Source organism: Nicotiana tabacum, chromosome 6, assembly GCF_000715075.1.
Source record: "Nicotiana tabacum cultivar K326 chromosome 6, ASM71507v2, whole genome shotgun sequence".
Lineage (NCBI taxonomy): Eukaryota > Viridiplantae > Streptophyta > Magnoliopsida > Solanales > Solanaceae > Nicotiana > Nicotiana tabacum.
Window position 1 is genome coordinate 125,081,548 of NC_134085.1, and position 19,867 is coordinate 125,101,414.

General features: G+C 39.7%; 1 long non-coding RNA gene across 1 annotated transcript; it reads right to left on the reverse strand.

The window, feature by feature from the left end:
* Window positions 1-275: 275 nt before the first annotated feature.
* Window positions 276-19,649, reverse strand: LOC107814391 (uncharacterized). The gene is made up of 3 exons (XR_001654537.2): window positions 19,015-19,649; window positions 11,553-11,623; window positions 276-522 (listed from the first exon to the last, which is right to left on the reverse strand). It is a non-coding gene; the product is annotated as an uncharacterized LOC107814391 (long non-coding RNA).
* Window positions 19,650-19,867: the final 218 nt, after the last annotated feature.

Here is a 19,867-nt window from a genome sequence, read left to right on the forward strand (position 1 = left end):
TCTCTTTAAATATGCCCCATAAACTTTCACTCGTGAAAACTATCAGAATTGGCCAGTGAAGTTAAAAGCATATCTTGAAGTTATGATCTATGGGAAGTTGTAATAGAAGACAGACTCATACAACCACTTGTCACGACCCGAAATTTTCACCTTTGGGACCGTGATGGCGCCTAACATTTCACTTGCTAGGCAAACCAATATTAGAGAATTTTTAAGCCAATTTTAACCAATTCAAATTAGTAGAACCAATCAAACAGAAATGAAGTTCAAAATAAAGTACAAAATAACGTAATAAACCAATATCTAATACAACCCGGATCTGGAGTCACAAGTTCACGAGCTTCTAGAATTTCTACAAACATAGTCTGAAATAAGTACAACTGTCTCGAATGAAAAGAGCAGTAAATAAGGGAAATAGAAGGGGACTTCAAGGTCTGCGGACGCCAGCAGATCTATCTCGAGTCTCCAAGTCAGTTGATCCGAGATGATGCACCTCAGGGCAACTGGGTCCAGTACCATAATCTGCACAAGAAGTGCGAGTGTAGTATGAGTACAACCAACCACATGTACTCCATAAGTGTCGAGCCTAATAGCGACGAGGTAGTGACAAGGCTATGACAAGACACCCACAAAATTAAACCTGTGCAGATAACAGTATGCATACAACATAATAACAAATAAAGGCTAAACAGATATTGTTTGGAGGGGACATGCGAAAGAGGTACAAGATAAGATAAACTCATCAAGGAATAATAACAAGAAAGAGTCAATAAGCCTTTAACCAGCAAAACGAATACGCATGATGAATAATACTACACGGCGTTACCCTTCGTGCTTTTACTCTCAACCTCACTATGAAACATAAATAACAGCATGGCATCACCCTTCATGTTTTTACTCTCACTTTAATCATAAATCAATAGATACGGCACGGTATCACCCTTCGTGCATTAACTCTCAAACATGGCACGACATCACTCTTTGTGCATTAACTCTCAAATATGGCATGACATCACCTTTCGTGCATTAACTCTCAAATATGGCATGACATCACCTTTTGTCCATTAAACTCTCCCTTATCATATAACAATGAACATATAACAATAGGGAGATGAAATAAACCAGGACAAGCTTTACGTCAACAATGATTCCACAAAACCAACCTCAACTTCAGAAAAACAATACTCAATTATCATAGACAGTCCATAAATGCATAAAGAACGATCAATTTAGTAATTAAACAAGTCTAGGCATGGATATCATGATCAAAGAAAGCAATAATTTACAAGAAACAAGTCTCACCCGCATGCTTTAACCCAACACAAATGCATAAGTACTCGTCACCTCACATATATATTGTACCCAACATCTATACAGGTAGCAAATAGGCAAACAAGTCCTAATCCTGCAAGTCAAGCTTAACCACGACACTTACCTCTCTCCAAAGATCAACTCAGAGCTCAACCACGTCTTTGCCTTTCAAACAAGCCTCCGAACCAACCAAATATAGCAAATTATCAACCAAACAATTCAAAATAAGCCTTAGGAACTACCCACGATTGTAAAAGATACAATTTAGGTCAATATTGAAAAGTAAAAAAAGTCACTCCCGGGCCCGCTTGGTCCAAATCCGAAATTCAGATCAAAACCCGATCACAAATTCATTCCCGAGCCCGGTTATGTAATTTGTTTCGAAATCCGACCTTTATTTAAGGCCTAAATTCTAATTTTATAAAAGTACCTAATTCTACCCATACTCCTAATTTCTACCACAAAAATCCTAGATTTTAGGTTGAAATCTTATGAAATGTAATGGAGAAGTGAAAGAAAATATATTAGAATCACTTATTAGTGAATGGGGGAAGAAGGGCTCTGGGGAAAACCTCCTCTAGGGTTCTCTAGGTTTGAAAATTTGAAGAATGAGAGAAAATCCTGTCTAACTCAGATTTTGACCAGTTGCAGATGCCGCAATTGCGACCTGGGGTTTGCAATTGCGAACCTCGCAAATGCGAGAAAACCTTTGCGAATACGAAGTCTCAGCATTTCTGCTATCATCGCAATTGCGATGATTTGTTCACAATTGTCATGATTTGTTCACAATTGCGAACAATGGCCATCCCGCAAATATGACCGTTAAATTTGATCGCAAATGCGACTGTCCCCCCAGCCCCACTTCGCAATTGCGATAAATTTGGTCGCAAATGCGAACCAGTGATGCCCAGTTAGTCTTCGTATTTTGCCAGGAAATAGCTCACAATTGCGAACCTGACAGGAGTTCTGCAGCGTTGTAAAATGCGAGGCCTGACCTTGCAATTGCGAGGTCTGAGGCCTGCACCAGAACTGAAGCACACCAACTTTGTTTTTCTAAGTCCAAACCACTTCGTAGCCTATCTGAAACTCACCCGAGCACTCAGGCTCCAAACCAAACATACACAAAATCCCAAAAACATCATACAAACTTGCTCGGGCGATAAAATCTCCAAAATAACACCTAGAACTATGAATCAAACACCAAATCAAATGAAATTTTCATGAAAACTTTAGAATTGCTATTTTAACAACCAGACATCTGAATCACGTCAAATTAACTCCATTTCTCCTCAAAATTTGACAGACAAGTCATAAATATAGAAACAGACCTATACCAGGTTCCGAAACCAAAATACAGACCCGTTGTAAATAAAGTCAAACATTGGTCAAACTTTTAGATTCATTAAGCCTTCAAACTTTAATTTTTCCACAAAATGCAAAAACTCGAACTAAGGACCTCCGAATTCGATTACGGGCATACTCCCAAGTCTCAAATCATGATACGAATCCACCGGGACCATCAAAATACAGATCTAGGTCTGTTTTCTCAATACGTTGAACGAAGTTAACTCAAATAGATTTTTAAGGCAAAATTTTATTTTTTAGCAATTTCTTACATAACAGCCTTCCAGAAAAAGACCCAGACTACGCATGCAAATCGAAGAAGGCTAAAATGAGGTGTTTGAGGCTTCGAAACACAGAATTAAGTTCTAAAACGCTAGATGACCTATCAGGTAATCACATTCTCCACCTGTAAAACAACAGTTCGTCCTCGGACGGACATAAAAAAGTACTTGGACTGGCAAAAAGGTGTGGATATCTACTCCGCATGTCCGACTTGGACTCCCAAGTAGCTTCCTCGATGGGCTGACCACTCCACTACGCTCGAACTGAAGGATAACTCTTTGACCTCGATTGACAAACCTGCCGGACTTGAATGGCCACCGGATCCTCCTCATAAGTTAAATCCTTGTCCAACTGGACCGAGCTGAAATACAACACATAGGACAGATCATCGTGATACTTACAAAATATGGAAACATGGAACACCGGATGGACTGCTGACAAGCTAGGTGGCAATACGAGTTTATAAGCTACCTCACCCACTCTCTGAAGAATATCAAAAGGTCCGATATACCTAGGGCTCAACTTGCCCTTCTTTCCAAACCTCATCACACCCTTCATGGGTGAAACCCGAAGCAACACCCTCTCTCCGCCCATGAATGCAACATCACGAACTCTACGGTCAGCATAACTCTTCTGCCTAGACTGAGTTGTGCGAAGTTGATACTAAATAATCTTGACCTTATCCAAGGCATCCTGTACCAAATCTGCACCCAACAGCCGAGCCTCCCCCTACTAGAACTATCCAACTGGGGAACCGCACTACCTCCCGTATAATGCCTCATATGGAGCCATCTGAATGCTCGAGTGGTAGCTGTTATTGCAGGCAAACTTCCCAAGTGGCAAGAACTAATCCCAAGAACCTCCGAAGTCTATAACACAAGTGCGGAGCATATCCTCCAATATCTAAATAGTGGAATCAGACTGTCCGTCCGTCTAAGGATGAAATGTTGTGCTCAACTCAACCCGCATGCCCAAATCACGTTGTACTACCCTCCAGAAGTGCAAGGTGAACTGCATACCTCGATCAGAAATGGTAGACATGGGCACACCGTGGAGAAAAATGATCTCCCGGATGTAAATCCCAGCCAACCGCTCTAAAGAATAGGTAACTACCACAGGACTGAAATGCGCTGACTTGATCAGCCTGTCCACGATCACCCAAACTACATCAACCTTCTGTTGAGTTCGTAAGACCCCAACAACAAAGTCCATAGTGATACACTCTCACTTTTACTTAGGAATTTCTAACTTCTGAAGCAAACCACCAGGTTTCTGATGCTTATACTTTACTTGCTAACAATTTTGACACCAAGCTACATATGCAACTATATCCTTCTTCATCCTCCTCCACCAATAACGCTTCCGCAAGTCCTAATGAATCTTGGCAGCACCTGGATGAATAGAATACCGAGAATTGTGGGCCTCCTCAAGAATCAACTCACGAAGTCTATCTACATTAGACACACAAATATGACTTTTTATCCTCAAAACTCCATCATCTCCCACAGTAACCTTCTTAGAACCTCCATATCGTACTATGTCGTTAAGGACTAGCATATGAGGGTCATCATACTACCGTTCCTTGATGTGCTCAAACAAGGAAGACCGAGCGACTATACAAGCTAGAACACAACTGGGCTTTGAACATCCAACCTCACAAACTTATTGGCCAAATCCTGATCATCTGATGCAAGCGGTCTCTCACCGACTGGAATGTATGCAAGGCTACCCATACTCACTGCCTTTCTACTCAAGGCATCGGCCACCACATTGGTCTTCTTGGGATGATACAAGATGGTTATATCATAGTCTTTCAACAACTACAACTATCTCCTATGCCTCAAATTGAGATCCTTCTGTTTGAACAAATACTACAAACATCGATGATCTGTGAATACCTCGCATGACACGTCGTAAAGATAGTGCCTCCAAATCTTCAGCACATGAACAATGGCTGCCAACTCTAAGTCATGAACAGGGTAATTTTTCTCATAAAACTTCAACTGCTATGACACATATGCAATCATTCGGTTATCCTGCATCAATACTGCACCAAGCCCAATATGAGATGCATCATAATACACCGTGTAAGATCCTGAACCTGTGGTCAACACCAACACTGGCGCAGTAGGCGAAGTAATCTTGAGTTCTGAAAGCTCGTCTCACACTCGTCTAACCATCTAAAAGGGCACCCTTCTAGGTCAACCTAGTCAATGGGGCAACTATAGATGAAAACCCCTCCACGGACCAACAGTAATAACCCGCCAAACCCAGGAAGCTCCGATTCTCCATAGCTGAACTGGGTCTAGGCCAGATCCGAACTGTCTCAATCTTCTTAGGATCCACTTGAATGCCCTCTGCTGATACTACGTTCCTTAAGAAAGCAACTGAGTCCAACTAAAACTCACACTTTGAAAACTTAGAATATAACTAGCTATCTCAGAGTCTGAAGTACAATCTGAAGATGTTGCTCATACTCCTCTCGGAAACAGGAGTATATCAAGATATCATCAATTAACACAATCACAAAGGAATACCAATAGGAGTTAAACACCCGGTTCATCAAATCTATAAATATTGCTAGGGCATTTGTCAGCCCAAATGACATTACTAGAAACTCATATTGCTCATACCGAGTCCAAAAAGCTGTCTTAGGGACATCGAATGCCCTAATCCTCAACTAATGGTAGCTAGACCTCAAATCAATATTTGAAAACACCTTGGCACCCTGAAGCTGATAAAATAAGTCATCAATCATCGGCAATGGAAACTTGTTCTTGATGGTGACTTTGTTCAATTGCCTGTAATCTATGCATATCCTCATCGACCCATCCTTCTTTTTCACAAACAACACAGGCACACCCCATGACGTGACACTAGGTCTAATGAAGCCCTTATCAAGTAAATCTTGCAATTGTTCCCTCAATTCTTTAAACTCCAACGGGGCCTTACGGTATACTAAAATAGAAATGGGCTGAGTGGCCGAAGCCAAATCAATAATGAAGTCAATATCCCTATCGGGTGGCATCCCTGTTAGGTCTGCAGCAAACACCTCTGGAAACTCACGAACAACGTAGTACTGAATCCATGGAAGGAACCTCTACACTAGAATCGCGAACATAAGCCAAATAAACTAGACACCTTTTTTGAATCATATGCCAAGCCTTCACATAAGAGATAACCCTGCTGGTAGAATGACCATGAGTCATTCTCCACTCTAATCAAGGCAACCCCGACAAGGCTAAGGTCACCTTCTTGGCGTGACAATCTAATATAGCATGATAAGGTGACGGCCAATCCATACCAAAGAAAACATCAAAATCTACCATATTGAGAAGTAGAAGATCTACGCTAGTCTCAAGGCTCCCAATAGTAACCATACACGAACGATAAACACGATCTACAACAATAGAATATCCCATATGAGTGGACACATACACATGAGCACTCAAAGAATCACGCGGCACAACCAAATATGAAGCAAAATAGGATGACATGTACGAATAAGTTGAGCCTGGAAAAAATAGAACTAAAGAATCTCTATGGCAAACTGAAATAGTACCTGTGATAACAGCATTAGATGACTCAGCCTCAGGCCTTGCTGGGAAGGCATAACATCGGGGTTGGGCCCCACCACGCCGAACTACATATCTAGGACGAGACATAGTTTGATGGCCTCCACCTCTAGCAGCCTGACATCCACCTCTAATGTCCTGACCTCCACCTCTAGCTGTCTGACCCCTACCTCTAGCTGGCTAAGCAGGCGGTGAAGCACCCGGTGCCGGGACCATGGCACAAGAACCCTGATATTGTGAGCTTCCCGGTGCCCAAGGGCAAAATCTAGCAATGTGCCTCGGGTCACCACAAGTATAATAGGACCACGGCTGTTCTGACTGCTGACCCTGTCGACCTGAGTAACCACCCTAAAAAATCTGGAGCGGAAGTGCACCGATAGGAGCTGGTGGTGCGTTGTAGGCTAGTTCATCGGAATGAGACATATGAGGGCCACGACCACCTAAAGCATTATGGGATGCCACGAACGCTGAATGAAACAGCTTGGGAGGATGGCCTCTACCAAAAGCATCCCTGCATCCAGATGAAGCACCACTGAATCCATCGGAATGACGAGGCCTCTTATCAAACCTCTGCTCTCTCTCCTATGAAAGAACAATCTTGATCCACCTGGTGAAATTAGCAGTCGTCTCAAAAGAAATCTCACCCTCAGTCTCCTTGGCCATCTGTAGATTGATAGGGTGAGCGAGTCCATCAATAAACCTCATCTCACTCTCTCACTCTCTCACTCTCTCTCTCAGTAGGAAGCATAAGAAGAGCATGATGGGCTAGTTCCAAAAAACAAGTCTCATACTGAGTGACTGACATACTACCCAGTTGGAGACGCTCAAACAGATTACGGTAATCCTCTCTCAATATGATAGGAAGGAACTTCTCAAGAAATAGTTGAGAGAACTAGTCCCAACTAAGAGCAGGTGACCCAGCTGGTATAGTAGATACATAATCCTTCCACCACCTCTTGGTAGAACCCGTCATCTGAAACAATCGACCCCATTGGTTGCAAATGTGAACCTGTGGTGCCCAGCTATTCTTCACAATTGTGAGGAAGTATCTTTCAATTGTGAACCTAATAGGAGTTTTGCAGTGTCGCAAATGCAAGGTCTGACCTCACCTGAGGCCCGCACCAGAACTGAAGCACACCAACTTTGTTTTTCTAAGTCCAAACCACTCTGTAGCCTATCCGAAACTCACCCGAGCCAATGGGGCTCCAAACCAAACATGCACACAAGTCCAAAAAATATCATACAAATTTGCTCGCATAATCAAATCGCCAAAATAACACCTAGAACTATTAATCGGGCACCAAATCAAATGAAATTTTCAATAAAACTTTAGAATTGCTATTTTAACAACCGGACATTTGAATCACGTCAAAGTAACTCCATTTCTCTCCAAATTTGATAGACAAGTCAAAAATATAGTAACGGACCTATACTGGGTTCCACAAGCAAAATACGGACCCGATATCAATAAAGCCAAACATTGGTCAAACTTTTAGATTCATTAAGCCTTTAAACTTCAAATTTTAAACAAATTACAAAAACTCAAGCTAGGGACCTTCGAATTTGATTACGGGCATGTGCCCAAGTCCCAAATCACGATACGAATTCACCGGGATCATCAAATCATAGATTTGCATCCGTTTGCTCAAAATATTGATCGATGTTCTAAAGAAAAATTTCATATTTTATCAATTTCTAACACAACAGCCCTCTAGATAAAGTCCTGGACTGGCATGCAAATCAAGGAATGCTAAAATGAGGTGTTTGAGGCTTCGAAATACATAATTACGTTCTAAAACTCTAGATGATCTATTGGGTCCTCACATCACTTCTTGTGAATCCTAGCTTTGCCCAAATCAAAGCTCATTCAGAAGAGAAAACCAAAAAATACAAAGCCAAAACTATAATTCAAAATTCAGTGGCAAATTCAATCTTCTCTAAAATGATTGTATGTGAGATAATAAGAAGCTTGAAAAAAACTCAAATAGGAATATCAAGAAAGTGAACGAGGCAGACAAAATCAAATTTTGAATTTGAAAAGAGATATTTAATCTCATAGAATGCAAGATGATGAGACCATCATTAAGTATTGTAATAGAATTTCTTTAATTTCCAATAGAATCAGGTTGTTTGGCGAGGATTTTAAAGATGACAGTATAGTTAAAAAATTTCTTGTGATAATTTTCGAGAGATTTGAGTCCAAAATTTTCTCTATAAAAGAGTCTAAGGATCTCTCTACCATCTCTGTTGAAAAATTAACAAGCAATCTTCAAGCACAATAGCAAATAAGGGCCTTAAGACAAGACAAAGTTACTGAGGGTAATTTTTATATGGAACACCTAAAAGAAAAAGTCGATTATCCTAATTGCAAATATTTCAAAACAAAAACACACTTAAAAAGATTTTGTTGGTGGAGACCTGATGCATTATGTGTAAATTAGAAACAAATAGGTCATGTTACAAAAGTTTGCTAGTTCAAAGGTTCTCATGTCATGACCCAAAATCCATTAAAGGTCGTGATGGCACCGGACACCGCTGTCAGGCAAGACAATAATAAATAATTAATTTGGTTCTTATTTTAATATTTTTGAAATCATAAATTTTCCTTCAATTTAACTAGTAACAGATGAACTTTACAGAATATGATAGGTTACAAATACTTTGGGCATAAGTACTTTACTTTATATTTTGATGATGTAATCCATCCAGAACCAGATAAGGAACCTATTACACATTTACAAGACCTTAAGATCACAAAAGTTCCAGGTTGGGATCTAGCATGGGATATAACTCAACTCTTCAGAGCGGAAGGAATAGCTGAGGGAATAGGTCCCTACATGTTCCTGAGGAGACTGTACGAAGTTAACTCTCCAGTTAGAAAGTTGTTGCCTGCACATGCTACATTGCAGCAGTCAACTTTCTATGGAAGGCTTTTTACCTACCTTGCTTACATCATTAGAAGTGATGTCACACATCTATAAATACAATCAAGGAAGGTAAAACAACTTACTTCATGAGAGAACAAAATAAGGAATCTGATATAATTAAGTTCCCTTGCATTCAGAATAACTAGTTAGATGTCTGGTTCAATTCTCAATGAAATCAGATAAGGAAACAGCAGAGGGCTAGATAGGGATCAGTTCCCATCATCGTTCTACAGTCAACTCTACAGCTGTAAAGCTACTGCACTGTACCATCTGGCAGCAGTACAGCAGCACAGCTGTAGCTTGCTAAGGCCAAACTAAAGGGCACTTTATTGCATCATCCTTGATGACATCACACACACAAACAAACACACACATATATATTATCAACATGAGCAAAGGGATTTCATCTCTCTAACACTTGCAAAATCAAAAGAAAATATTCTCTCAAGTGCTAGCCACAACCTCTCTCAAGAACAAAGCTATTGCAACCTCAAGGACTAGATCCAAAGATTGACGATATCTTAAGTCCTTAAGTTTGTTGTGTCTTTGTTATTTGTTCTTCATTTGTAACTCCTACTTAGCTTAGTTAGAAGCATTGTGTAGGAAACCCTTTGTAAATCATAAACCCTCGTGTTTGTGTTTTTGGCTAGAGTTAGTCGAGTTGTAAAATTTTTGTAATAGAGTTATTACAAAGTGGCTTGTAATAGTATTGTTACAAGTTAGTGAGTGATTAACTATTTGTAATAGAGTTATTACAAAGTGGCTTGTAATAGTGTAGCTACAAGTTAGTGAGGGATTAAGAGGTTAATTCCTAGGTTACAGTAGGTTGTAATCTAAAGATTGCTCAGTAGTGAAGTTGAAATCCTACAAGGGTAGGTCATGGTTTTGAATCCCGTTAAGCTGGGAGTTTTCCACGTAAAATTCCTCTGTGTTCTTTATTTACTATCGATTTACAGTGGGAACAAATAGAGAACTTGATTCCCTATACTATTTGGTTCTACAGTCTATTGCTTACGGTAGGAACTGATAGAGAACTTGCTTCTCTATAACGCTTAGTTTCTATCAGAATAAATAATAATGTTTTCCAATTTCAATACTGAATATCACATAATCCTCCCAGAATCCGGTGTCATAATTGAATGAGCATTTACTAGGAAAGAAAATAAAATACAACAACTGTCCAGAATACAAATTTGGACAGGAAAGAAAACAATGAAAATACCCTAAAGGAGACTCTGCTAGCTGCGGGTCATAATATGGAATGCAGCCCACCTAAGTCCCCGCGCCAACTATGTCGTTGTGCTAGCTAGGCCACTAGCCATATATGTGCATGTACAACAAAATGTACAGCAAGTATAGTATGAGTACGAAAATAATGCGTACCCAGTAAGTATCCAGTCTAATCTCGAAGAAGTAGTGACACAAGGCCGACTCCGACACGTACTATGGCCAACAATAATATATCGATAATATGATTAATCGTGAATTTTATAAGACGACTGTAAACTCAATAACATGAAACATGTAAACAATTCTTTTGTTAATAGAAGATTTCCAAATTTATTTTCGTCTTTCAACAATTTATATCTCCGACCAATGAAGCCACATCAAGTATCAATAATTCCAAAACAATCAATTAAGTCATGCGCAATCATGTCGAGGTCGTACGGCCCGATCCAACATAATATTTAAATTGTGCACTACCAAGGGTCGAACAACACAAATGATAGATGCATCTATTTTATCTGTCGAGGCATTCGGTCCGCTCCATAAAAGGAAAACACAATCCAACAGTCAATCAAGAATTCATAAAGGAGCAATTATCCAAGGAAATGTAAATCCTCTTTTACCGGTCAAGAAAATAAAGGTTAACCTCTTAGAAATTCATTTACTAAGCTTGATATGATTTAAGCAATTTATATTGACAATAAGGTTGTAAATATCGCAAGTATAGCATCTTTTGGGTCCTAGACTACCCGCAGTTAAGCATAATGGTAGCTACGCACGGACTCTCGTCACCTCATGCAAACGTAGACCCACAAATAGAAGTATGTAATAATTTAGTTCACATATGGGATTAATTCCCACTTACAAGGTTAGAAAAGAGACTTACCTCGCTCTAAAGCTCCATAACCGTCTCCCAAGCCCTTCCAGCGAATCAAACCAGTGCCCAACGCTCCAAAACTAGTCAATAAATGTGCAAACCTATAAAAATATACTCTAATACTCACAACAATTCAATTTAAATAATTTCCCAACTCCGCTCGAAAAGCGGATAAAATCACCCTCGGGCCCACGTGCCCAGATTTCTAAAATTTTCAAAGATAATCTTTATCCATAACTTCACGAACTCAAATATATAATTTATTCTCAATTACATGCCCAAATTCATGGTCAAAATTCAAAATACCAAATTCTAAATTTTCTATCAAAAACCCCATAATTTATACTAATTTGCATGTTTAAATCCTTATACAAATCATGTATTTAACTTATAATAAGTGGGGATCACTTACCTTGAGTTGCTTGATGAAAATCTCCCCTTAAAGCTCTCCAAAATTTCCTAACCCAAAGAACAATGGGAGAAAAATGGGCCAAGTCCCGTTTTAAAGAAACCTCACTGCCCACTGACTTTCCGCACCTGCGGACTCCTTGGCCGCATCCGCGCTTCCGCTTATGCGGCAACTTCTTTCGCACCTGTGGCACTTTCTGCTTCTACAATGACTAACCTCGCACCTATGCCATCGCAGGTGCGCAAACTTTTCTGCTCCTGCGGTTCTCAGCAACCTAACCCCCCTCCGTTTCTGCGAGTCATTTCCTGCACATGCGGACTCGCACTTGCAGCCCACTTCACGCAGGTGCTATTACACCGGATGCCTAGCTGCTTTAGCTCTTCCTCTAAATGCAAATTTGATCTGTTAACCACCCGAAATCCACCCGAGGCCTCCGGGCCCCCGTCCAATCATACCAACCAATTCTAAAACACATTACGAACTTAGTCGAGCCTTCAAATTACATCAAACAACATCAAAATTATGAATTGCAACCTGATTCAAGCTTAATAAAATACAAAAATATCTATGTTGTTGATTTTGAGTCTATGTAGAGTGGTGATCTCAGCTGTCTAAGTGTTGTTTATGATGATGCTAAATTATGGCATAGGAGGATAGATCATGTAAGCTTCACGTTGCTAAATAAATTGGTCAGGAAGGACCTGGTTCGTGGTCTGCCCAATTCAAGATTCAAGGATCACAAAGTGTGTGATGCATATGTAAAAGGGAAGCAAGACAGATCCTCATTCAAGCCCAAAAAGGAAGTCAGTACCTCGAGGTCACTTGATCTTCTTCACATGGATCTATATGGACCTATGAGGGTGCCAAGCAGAGAAAGAAAGAAATACATCTTCGTTATAGTTGACGTCTACTCCAGATTCATGTGGACTTTGTTTCTTAGAACCAAGGATGAAACTTTTGAAGTGTTTTTTGCCTTCGTCAAAAAGATCCAAGTGAAAATGGGTAATAAGGTAGCTTGCAACACGTCTAATCATGGGACAGAGTTCAACAATCCCAAATTTGTTGAGTTATGTACTGAAAATGGTATCACTCACAATTTTTCTGCTCCAAGAACACCTCAATAAAATGGTGTTGTCGAGTGGAAGAATAGAACTCTTGAAGATATGGCAAGGAAAATATTGATTGACAGTGGGATTGCAAAGAATTTCTGGGTAGAAGTTGTCAACACTGCTTACTACTTGGTGAACAGGTGCATGATCAGGTCCCTTCTGAACAAAACTCCATATGAAATGTTGAATGGAAGGAATCCTAAGCTGACACATCTAAGGACTTTTGGGTATAATTGTTTTGTCCTCAATAATGGAAAGGAAGCTCTTGGAAAATTCGATGCCAAAAGTGATGAGGAAATCTTTCTAGGCTATTCATCACACAACAAAGCCTACAAAGTGTATAACAAAAGAACTCAATGTGTTGAGGGAAGCATTCATATGATCTTCAATGAATCTCGTGACCCATGTAGAAAGAATTTGAATGATAAGAATGATCAAGACGGAGAACAGTTATTGGTCCCTGGTGAAATCATTGACATGGCAAATGGAAAAGCTAATATGATGAGCCACGTTGAGGAATCAAATGAGGATGGTGCAACCATATCTCCAATTGACGGAGAGGAACCTGGTCCCTCAATTACAACAACTGAAGCTGAAAATAGAGTTGTCGATGTTTTTCAAGGAACTCCACATGCTGAGACAAGAAGAAATCAAGTCTTACAGGCAGAAATACCTGGAACTTTGCACAATGAGGTTCAGGTGTCTAACTGGAAACACAAAAGTTCACACTCCATTGATAACATCATCACTCCTATTGATTCAGGAATTCAAACCAGATCAAAGACCAGAAACTCACTTGCCTTCTCAACTTTTCTCTCTCAAATAGAGCCCAAAAATATCAAGGAAACACTAAAAGATGCAGACTGAATTACAGCCATGCAGTAAGAACTTCATCAATTTGAGAGGAACAAGGTATGTCACCTGGTTCCTCGACCTGCAGATCGAATGTTATAGGAACCAGGTGGTTATTCAGGAACAAGCTTGATGAGTTTGGAAACACAACAAGAAACAAGTCAAGGCTTGTAGTTCAAGGCTACAATCAAGAAGAAGGGATTAACTATGATGAAACTTTTACCCCAATCGCTTGAATGGAGGCTATCAGAATTCTTATTGCCTTTGCATCACATATGGAATTCAAACTGTTCCAAATGGATATCAAAAGTGCATTTCTGAATGGCTTCCTAAAAAATTTTATGTCAAGCAACCACCTAGATTTGAGAATCACGAACATCTTGAGCATGTGTTCAAACTGGACAAGGCATTGTATGAGCTAAAGCAGGCTCCTTGGGCTTGGTATAAAAGGTTGTCAAAATTCCTTCTAGAAAATGGCTTTACAAGAGGGAAAATTGACAACACCTTTTTTTCTGAAGAAACGGGGGAGGAAACCTGCTCATTATTCAGGTATATGTTGATGATATCATTTTTGGAGCCACAACTGACTCTCTTTGTGAAGAATTTGCAAAACTCATGGGGAGTGAGTTCGAGATGAGTATGATGGGAGAATTAAATTTCTTCCTAGGACTTCAAGTGAAACAATCTCAAAAGGGAACATTGATAAGTCAGCAGAAGTACATCAAGGAGCTATTGAAAATGTTTGACATGGAAGAATTAAAAGTTATTGACACTTATATTGCCACAGCTACTCATCTAGACATGGATGAACTTGGTTCCCCTGTAAATCAGACCATGTATAGAGAGATCATAGGGTCACATATGTATCTCACTACAAGCAGACCAGACAGTGTGTTCAGCGTGGGTCTCTGTGCAAGGTTTCAATTCAATCCAAAGGAATCTCATCTGAAGGTTGCCAAGAGAATATTGAGATATCTCAAAGGAACGTAGGACCTGGTTCTCTACTATCCCTCAGGAGACAACTTTGATCTTGTTTGGTAAGTTGATGCTGATTATGTTGGATATCTGGTGGATAGGAAAAGTACGTCCGGAATTGCACATTTCTTGGGTTCTTGTCTAATATCACGAGGTACAATGAAGCAAAACTCAGTGGCACTCTCAACTACAGAAGCGGAATATGTAGCAGCTGCTTCTTGATGTGCTCAACTACTGTGGATCAAGCAGCAGTTGGAAGACTTGGAGTGTTCTCTGACTGTGTGCCCCTCTTGTGTGACAATACAAGTGTACTCAATATGGCCAAAAATCTAGTCCAACATAAGAGAACCAAGCACATTGATGTGCGTCACCACTTCCTCAAAGACAATGTTAAAAAAGGGCTCATTTTCATGAAATTATGCAACACAGAAGATCAGATTGCAGACATATTCACCGAGGCATTAAGCAGAGAACATTATGAAAGAAATCTCCTGGCACTAGAGTTGATAAAACCTAAGTAAAAACCTGGTCCCTTGATGATTGGCTATGAAAGAAATGTCCAGGTAAAATTAGATAAATAAAGTGTTTTCTGAGAAAGTCTAACTCATCTTTATAACTTTACAGGTAGACACGCATGATGATTACACAACAAATAAGCAGTTGATATAGTGTATGCTGGGAAAAGGGCAAAGCTTACAGATGCAAGATTAGTCAGGGAACTTGGTTCTTCTGAAACATGTTAGTAGTTTCTCTGTTCTCTCATGCACAATTTTGGACGGTTAAAATAAGTGTCATATCGTCAGTGTGTTAGTTTCTTTTCCTAGCATCTTTTGAACACAAACGTCTCCTCCGTTGGTAATCGACCTGACTCCCAAAACTGCCTCTCTTTCTAACCGGTCCCGTATCCATCTTAAATAGATCTATCACTGTCATAAGTCTTCACATCAAACTTCAAACTTTTCCTTATTCTTTCCTCTTCAAACTACCAAATCCCTTCTCTTCTTCTCACCATGGATGAAAATCATGCAACCTCGAGTGTTCCAAGCAACACACACATTGAGTCTTCACTAGTTAAAACACTGATGTCATACTCCTCACTAAACACCACTACTTACCAAAACCCTAACAGAGTCACCATCATACTCAGTCTACTCACCTACACAATCGAGTTCTGGTTGTCATAGGAGCCGCAAAAGCTCGACCCCTAAAAGGTTTGTGGCTACGAGTTCTCCCTTTGCCTTGCCGTAAAAGCTAGGTAAAAAAGGCATAGTTGAAGAAGAGGAAAATCAAGAAATATCCAGTCTTCCTATGGACAAAGGTTCAAATGTCGACCAAACTGCTAATTCTGAGGATACTGACTCAACGAAGATAGTTCCTAATCTTGAGTCCATAGGTAACACTCCTCCTACTCCTACATTGTCCATGGATTTACAAGAGAAAGAAGTAATAAAAAACATGTTATCTATAGTAAATGAAGGGGTTATTATCGAAGGAGGTGAGGATGGGTCTGAGTCTAAGACTTTGATAGAAGGTAAGGAGCTTGTGCCTATTGAACCATCGGCACAGGAGAGTGCTACTGGGGAACCTGCGGTAGGACCTGATCCCTCTTCGGAGGATCCAACTCAGGGTCCTCTCAAGAACCCCAGGTCAGCACTAACCCTACTCTCTCCCCCCATTTATATGTTGAGCCTCTGTGTGTGGTTGTGCCTGAGATGAGATCTGTGTCTAAATAACAAAATGGGGATAGTGAAGGATTCTGATAATTTGCCAATTGCCAGCTTGGGTAAGTGGAGACCAGTTGTTGCTCTAGAGTCTACTCCTAAACAACCTACTACAAGGTTGCAAAAGAAGGAGGCTCTTGAGTTTGCTCTTAAGAATAGCCAAGTTAAATCAAGAAGAAGAAAATTGATGAAAGATGGGAAGTTTGTGAGTGAAAAGGCAGTGTCTGTTGTAACTGTGGATGATGAAGAAGAAGAAGAAGAAGAGGAACCTAGTTCCTTAACTAGAAAGCGCTCATAGAAGCATGGTCTCCCCAAGCCCAAAAAAGGATCTTCTGTGAATGCTGAAAATCTGAACAAGGTTGATAATGGTGTCTCTAGTGAAAATGTACTGAAGGAATCTGGTGATAAGTTGGTGGTAGAGTCTGGTGCCAAGGTGATGGAAGAATTGGGTTAAAATTATGTGAAGTCTGATGAAAAAGGGAAGTATGTTCGCAAGTCTGTTAAAAGAAAAGTTGATGTTGATGAGGAACCTGGTTCCTCCAAGAAGATCAAAGTTAGTGATCCCCATAGTGTTGGGAAAGAGAAATTGAGGAATCAAAAAGTGTTATGGGGCCGCATATTTGCCCCTAACATTTTTGAAGAGGCTGGAATACGACAGTTGGTTGAAATTTGTTAGTTTCAACAGTGGACACATTTGTTCACAAATGATGCTCCAAAAGTGTATGAGGAGGAAGTACAAAGATTCTATATCGGCTTCTTCAAAGTTGAGGATGATCACATCTGTGTACTGGTGAATGGAGTTGATATGGTAACGGACTTTGCCTTGTTGGGGTCTATTCTGGGTGTGCCTGCTGAAGGGTTGTCTATTGTTCAGTGAACTGTTCTCAAAACTTCAAAAACACTATCCTGAAGGACAGAGCAGTTCAGCAAGGGAAACGGGTACAGAAAAAGGCTCTCCTTCCAGTTTACCAATTGTTATTTGAGATGGGGAACAAGGTCTTGCTCCCTCATGCTGAAAGAAGATTTATTACTTCTCGTGCACACATGTTCCTCATGGAAGCACTGGACAACTACACTACCATCAATTTGCCTAGTATCATGATAGAGCACATGCAGCAAGTTGTAGATTTTAAAGATGGTAATCATGGGCTGCATTATGGGTTCCTTCTCACCAATGTTTTTGAGTACTTCAAGGTTCCTCTGGGATAAGCTAAAGTGGTCACTAAGAAGCAACCTTCTCCAGGTTCACTCTCGAAGAATGTGAGTGCATTGATAGGGCTAGAGAAGCTGGAAGTACTTCTACCATTTCTCAGTAGATCAATGCTCAGAACAGTGCCACTGCTGAGATAAGGCAGTTGAAAGCAAGGTGTCACACCCTTTTTTTTCACTCATCACTAACCCTCTTAAAAATAATAAAAGGATTTTGAAGCTCAAAAGGGTTTTCAATTTTGAAAGTGACAAAGTATTTATGTTTCGAAAGATTATTCAGAGTCGTCACCTGACATTTGATTTTGATGTGCCAGGTCACCATTTTCAAAATAACAATTTTCCTTCAAAACACATTTGATTGTTAAACCAGTTTGCACCAGAGATTCAAGGTAAGGGAGTTTATTTGACTCGAGGAGAAGTTGTTAGGCATTCCCCGAGTCCCATAACTAGTACGGTTGCATACTCGATCTAGTTGGTTTTAAAATATTCGAATTGAGGTGATAAATACAGAAATGGGAAAATTAACACATAAGAGGCTCAAGATCATTCTCACCTAATAAAAGAAAGATAAAAATAAAAAAAAAAATAAGAATAAAAGTATTATGAGTTCGCTTTCGACCTCCAATTACAGAATACTACGGGGCATTCCCCGAAATAAAATATATACAAATCCTTCGAGGTATTCCCCGGATATATTTAACTAAGGGAACGACCTCTCTTCTCAAAACTAACAAAAATCCAAAAGTTTGCCTACCCAGGTGATGACGGCCTAAATATGCTCCTAATGAAGTAAACGAATAATAAAGCTATAAAAAAAACAATGAAGATTTAAGATCCAAATTTTCGTTTTTCACTTTTTTTAATGCCCAAAACCTTCGGCTTATTTCATCATCCAAGACAAATCAATTTACAATTGTCCATTTATCTTACCCAACACAGTAGTACTTTCAAATCTAATACAAGTTGAATACCCAGCGAAAACGTGAAATCATTTGCACTCACTCAACTATAAATCATAAATTATTTATACAACAACCACGAAGAAGCAATTAAAATAAAAACAGATATTAGAAACAAGAAAGCACAAATAGAAATCAAATGGGATTAGTGAAGAGAAATAGACCTTAATATTGAATCTAAAATTTGAATGTTCGGACAACTTCGAAACGCATAAGCAACAAGATTGTGAACAGTACCTCCGACGGAACTCGCGCTCGTCAGCTCCACACGGATCTCACACGACTCAGCCTCAATCGAACTCCATTGAAAATCAAAGGCCCGAAATTGACGAGAAGAAACATCATCTCCTTTATATATATATTTTTTCAAAATCTCTTTAGAATGAAAAAGATTTGTCAGCAATTGAGGACACACTGCTGTCCGATAAGGCTACACTTGTAGATGAAGCAGTAACTGTAAATTAAAGTTTGGGAGGAGACGCTACTTTTGTAAATGGACCATAAAATATGAGATGGAGCATTGAGATTCGTTGCTCTTTGGATTTTCGTTCCCATCCCCCTTTTGCTTTTCTGCTTCGTTTTTTAATTCCCACTCTCGTTCCCGTACCTTTCTGGGTCTTAGGAGATTATGCCATAATAATTGAAGTTTTTAATAATTAACATCGAACAAGGAAATAGAGAAACAACATAAATTTGAAAAAGGAAAGGGAATAAAGATCAAAGGCTAAATTAGGACGTAAAATGGATGGGAAGTTGGTATCGTTGAGATTGGCAGAAAAATGTTTGGATGAATATGCTGGGTGTTTTTTGAAATGAAGGAATTAGGTGCGGCCAATTTTTCTCTTGTCTCTAGGGTTGAGGTTTGTGAAAAGTATTATAATTATATCGTTTGGGGAAAGAACCTTGGCCATTGAATTAAAGAGGATGGATGGCTCAGATTAGATGGGTTAATGGGTTGAGTGTTGGGTTGTTCCGATTTGGGCCTTTGGTGGCTAGGTTTGTGCTCAAAATTGGCCTAATTAATCAAAAATCTATCAACCAAATATTAAGTCATGCCTATTAAATAAAATAAAGATAAAAATACTACTAA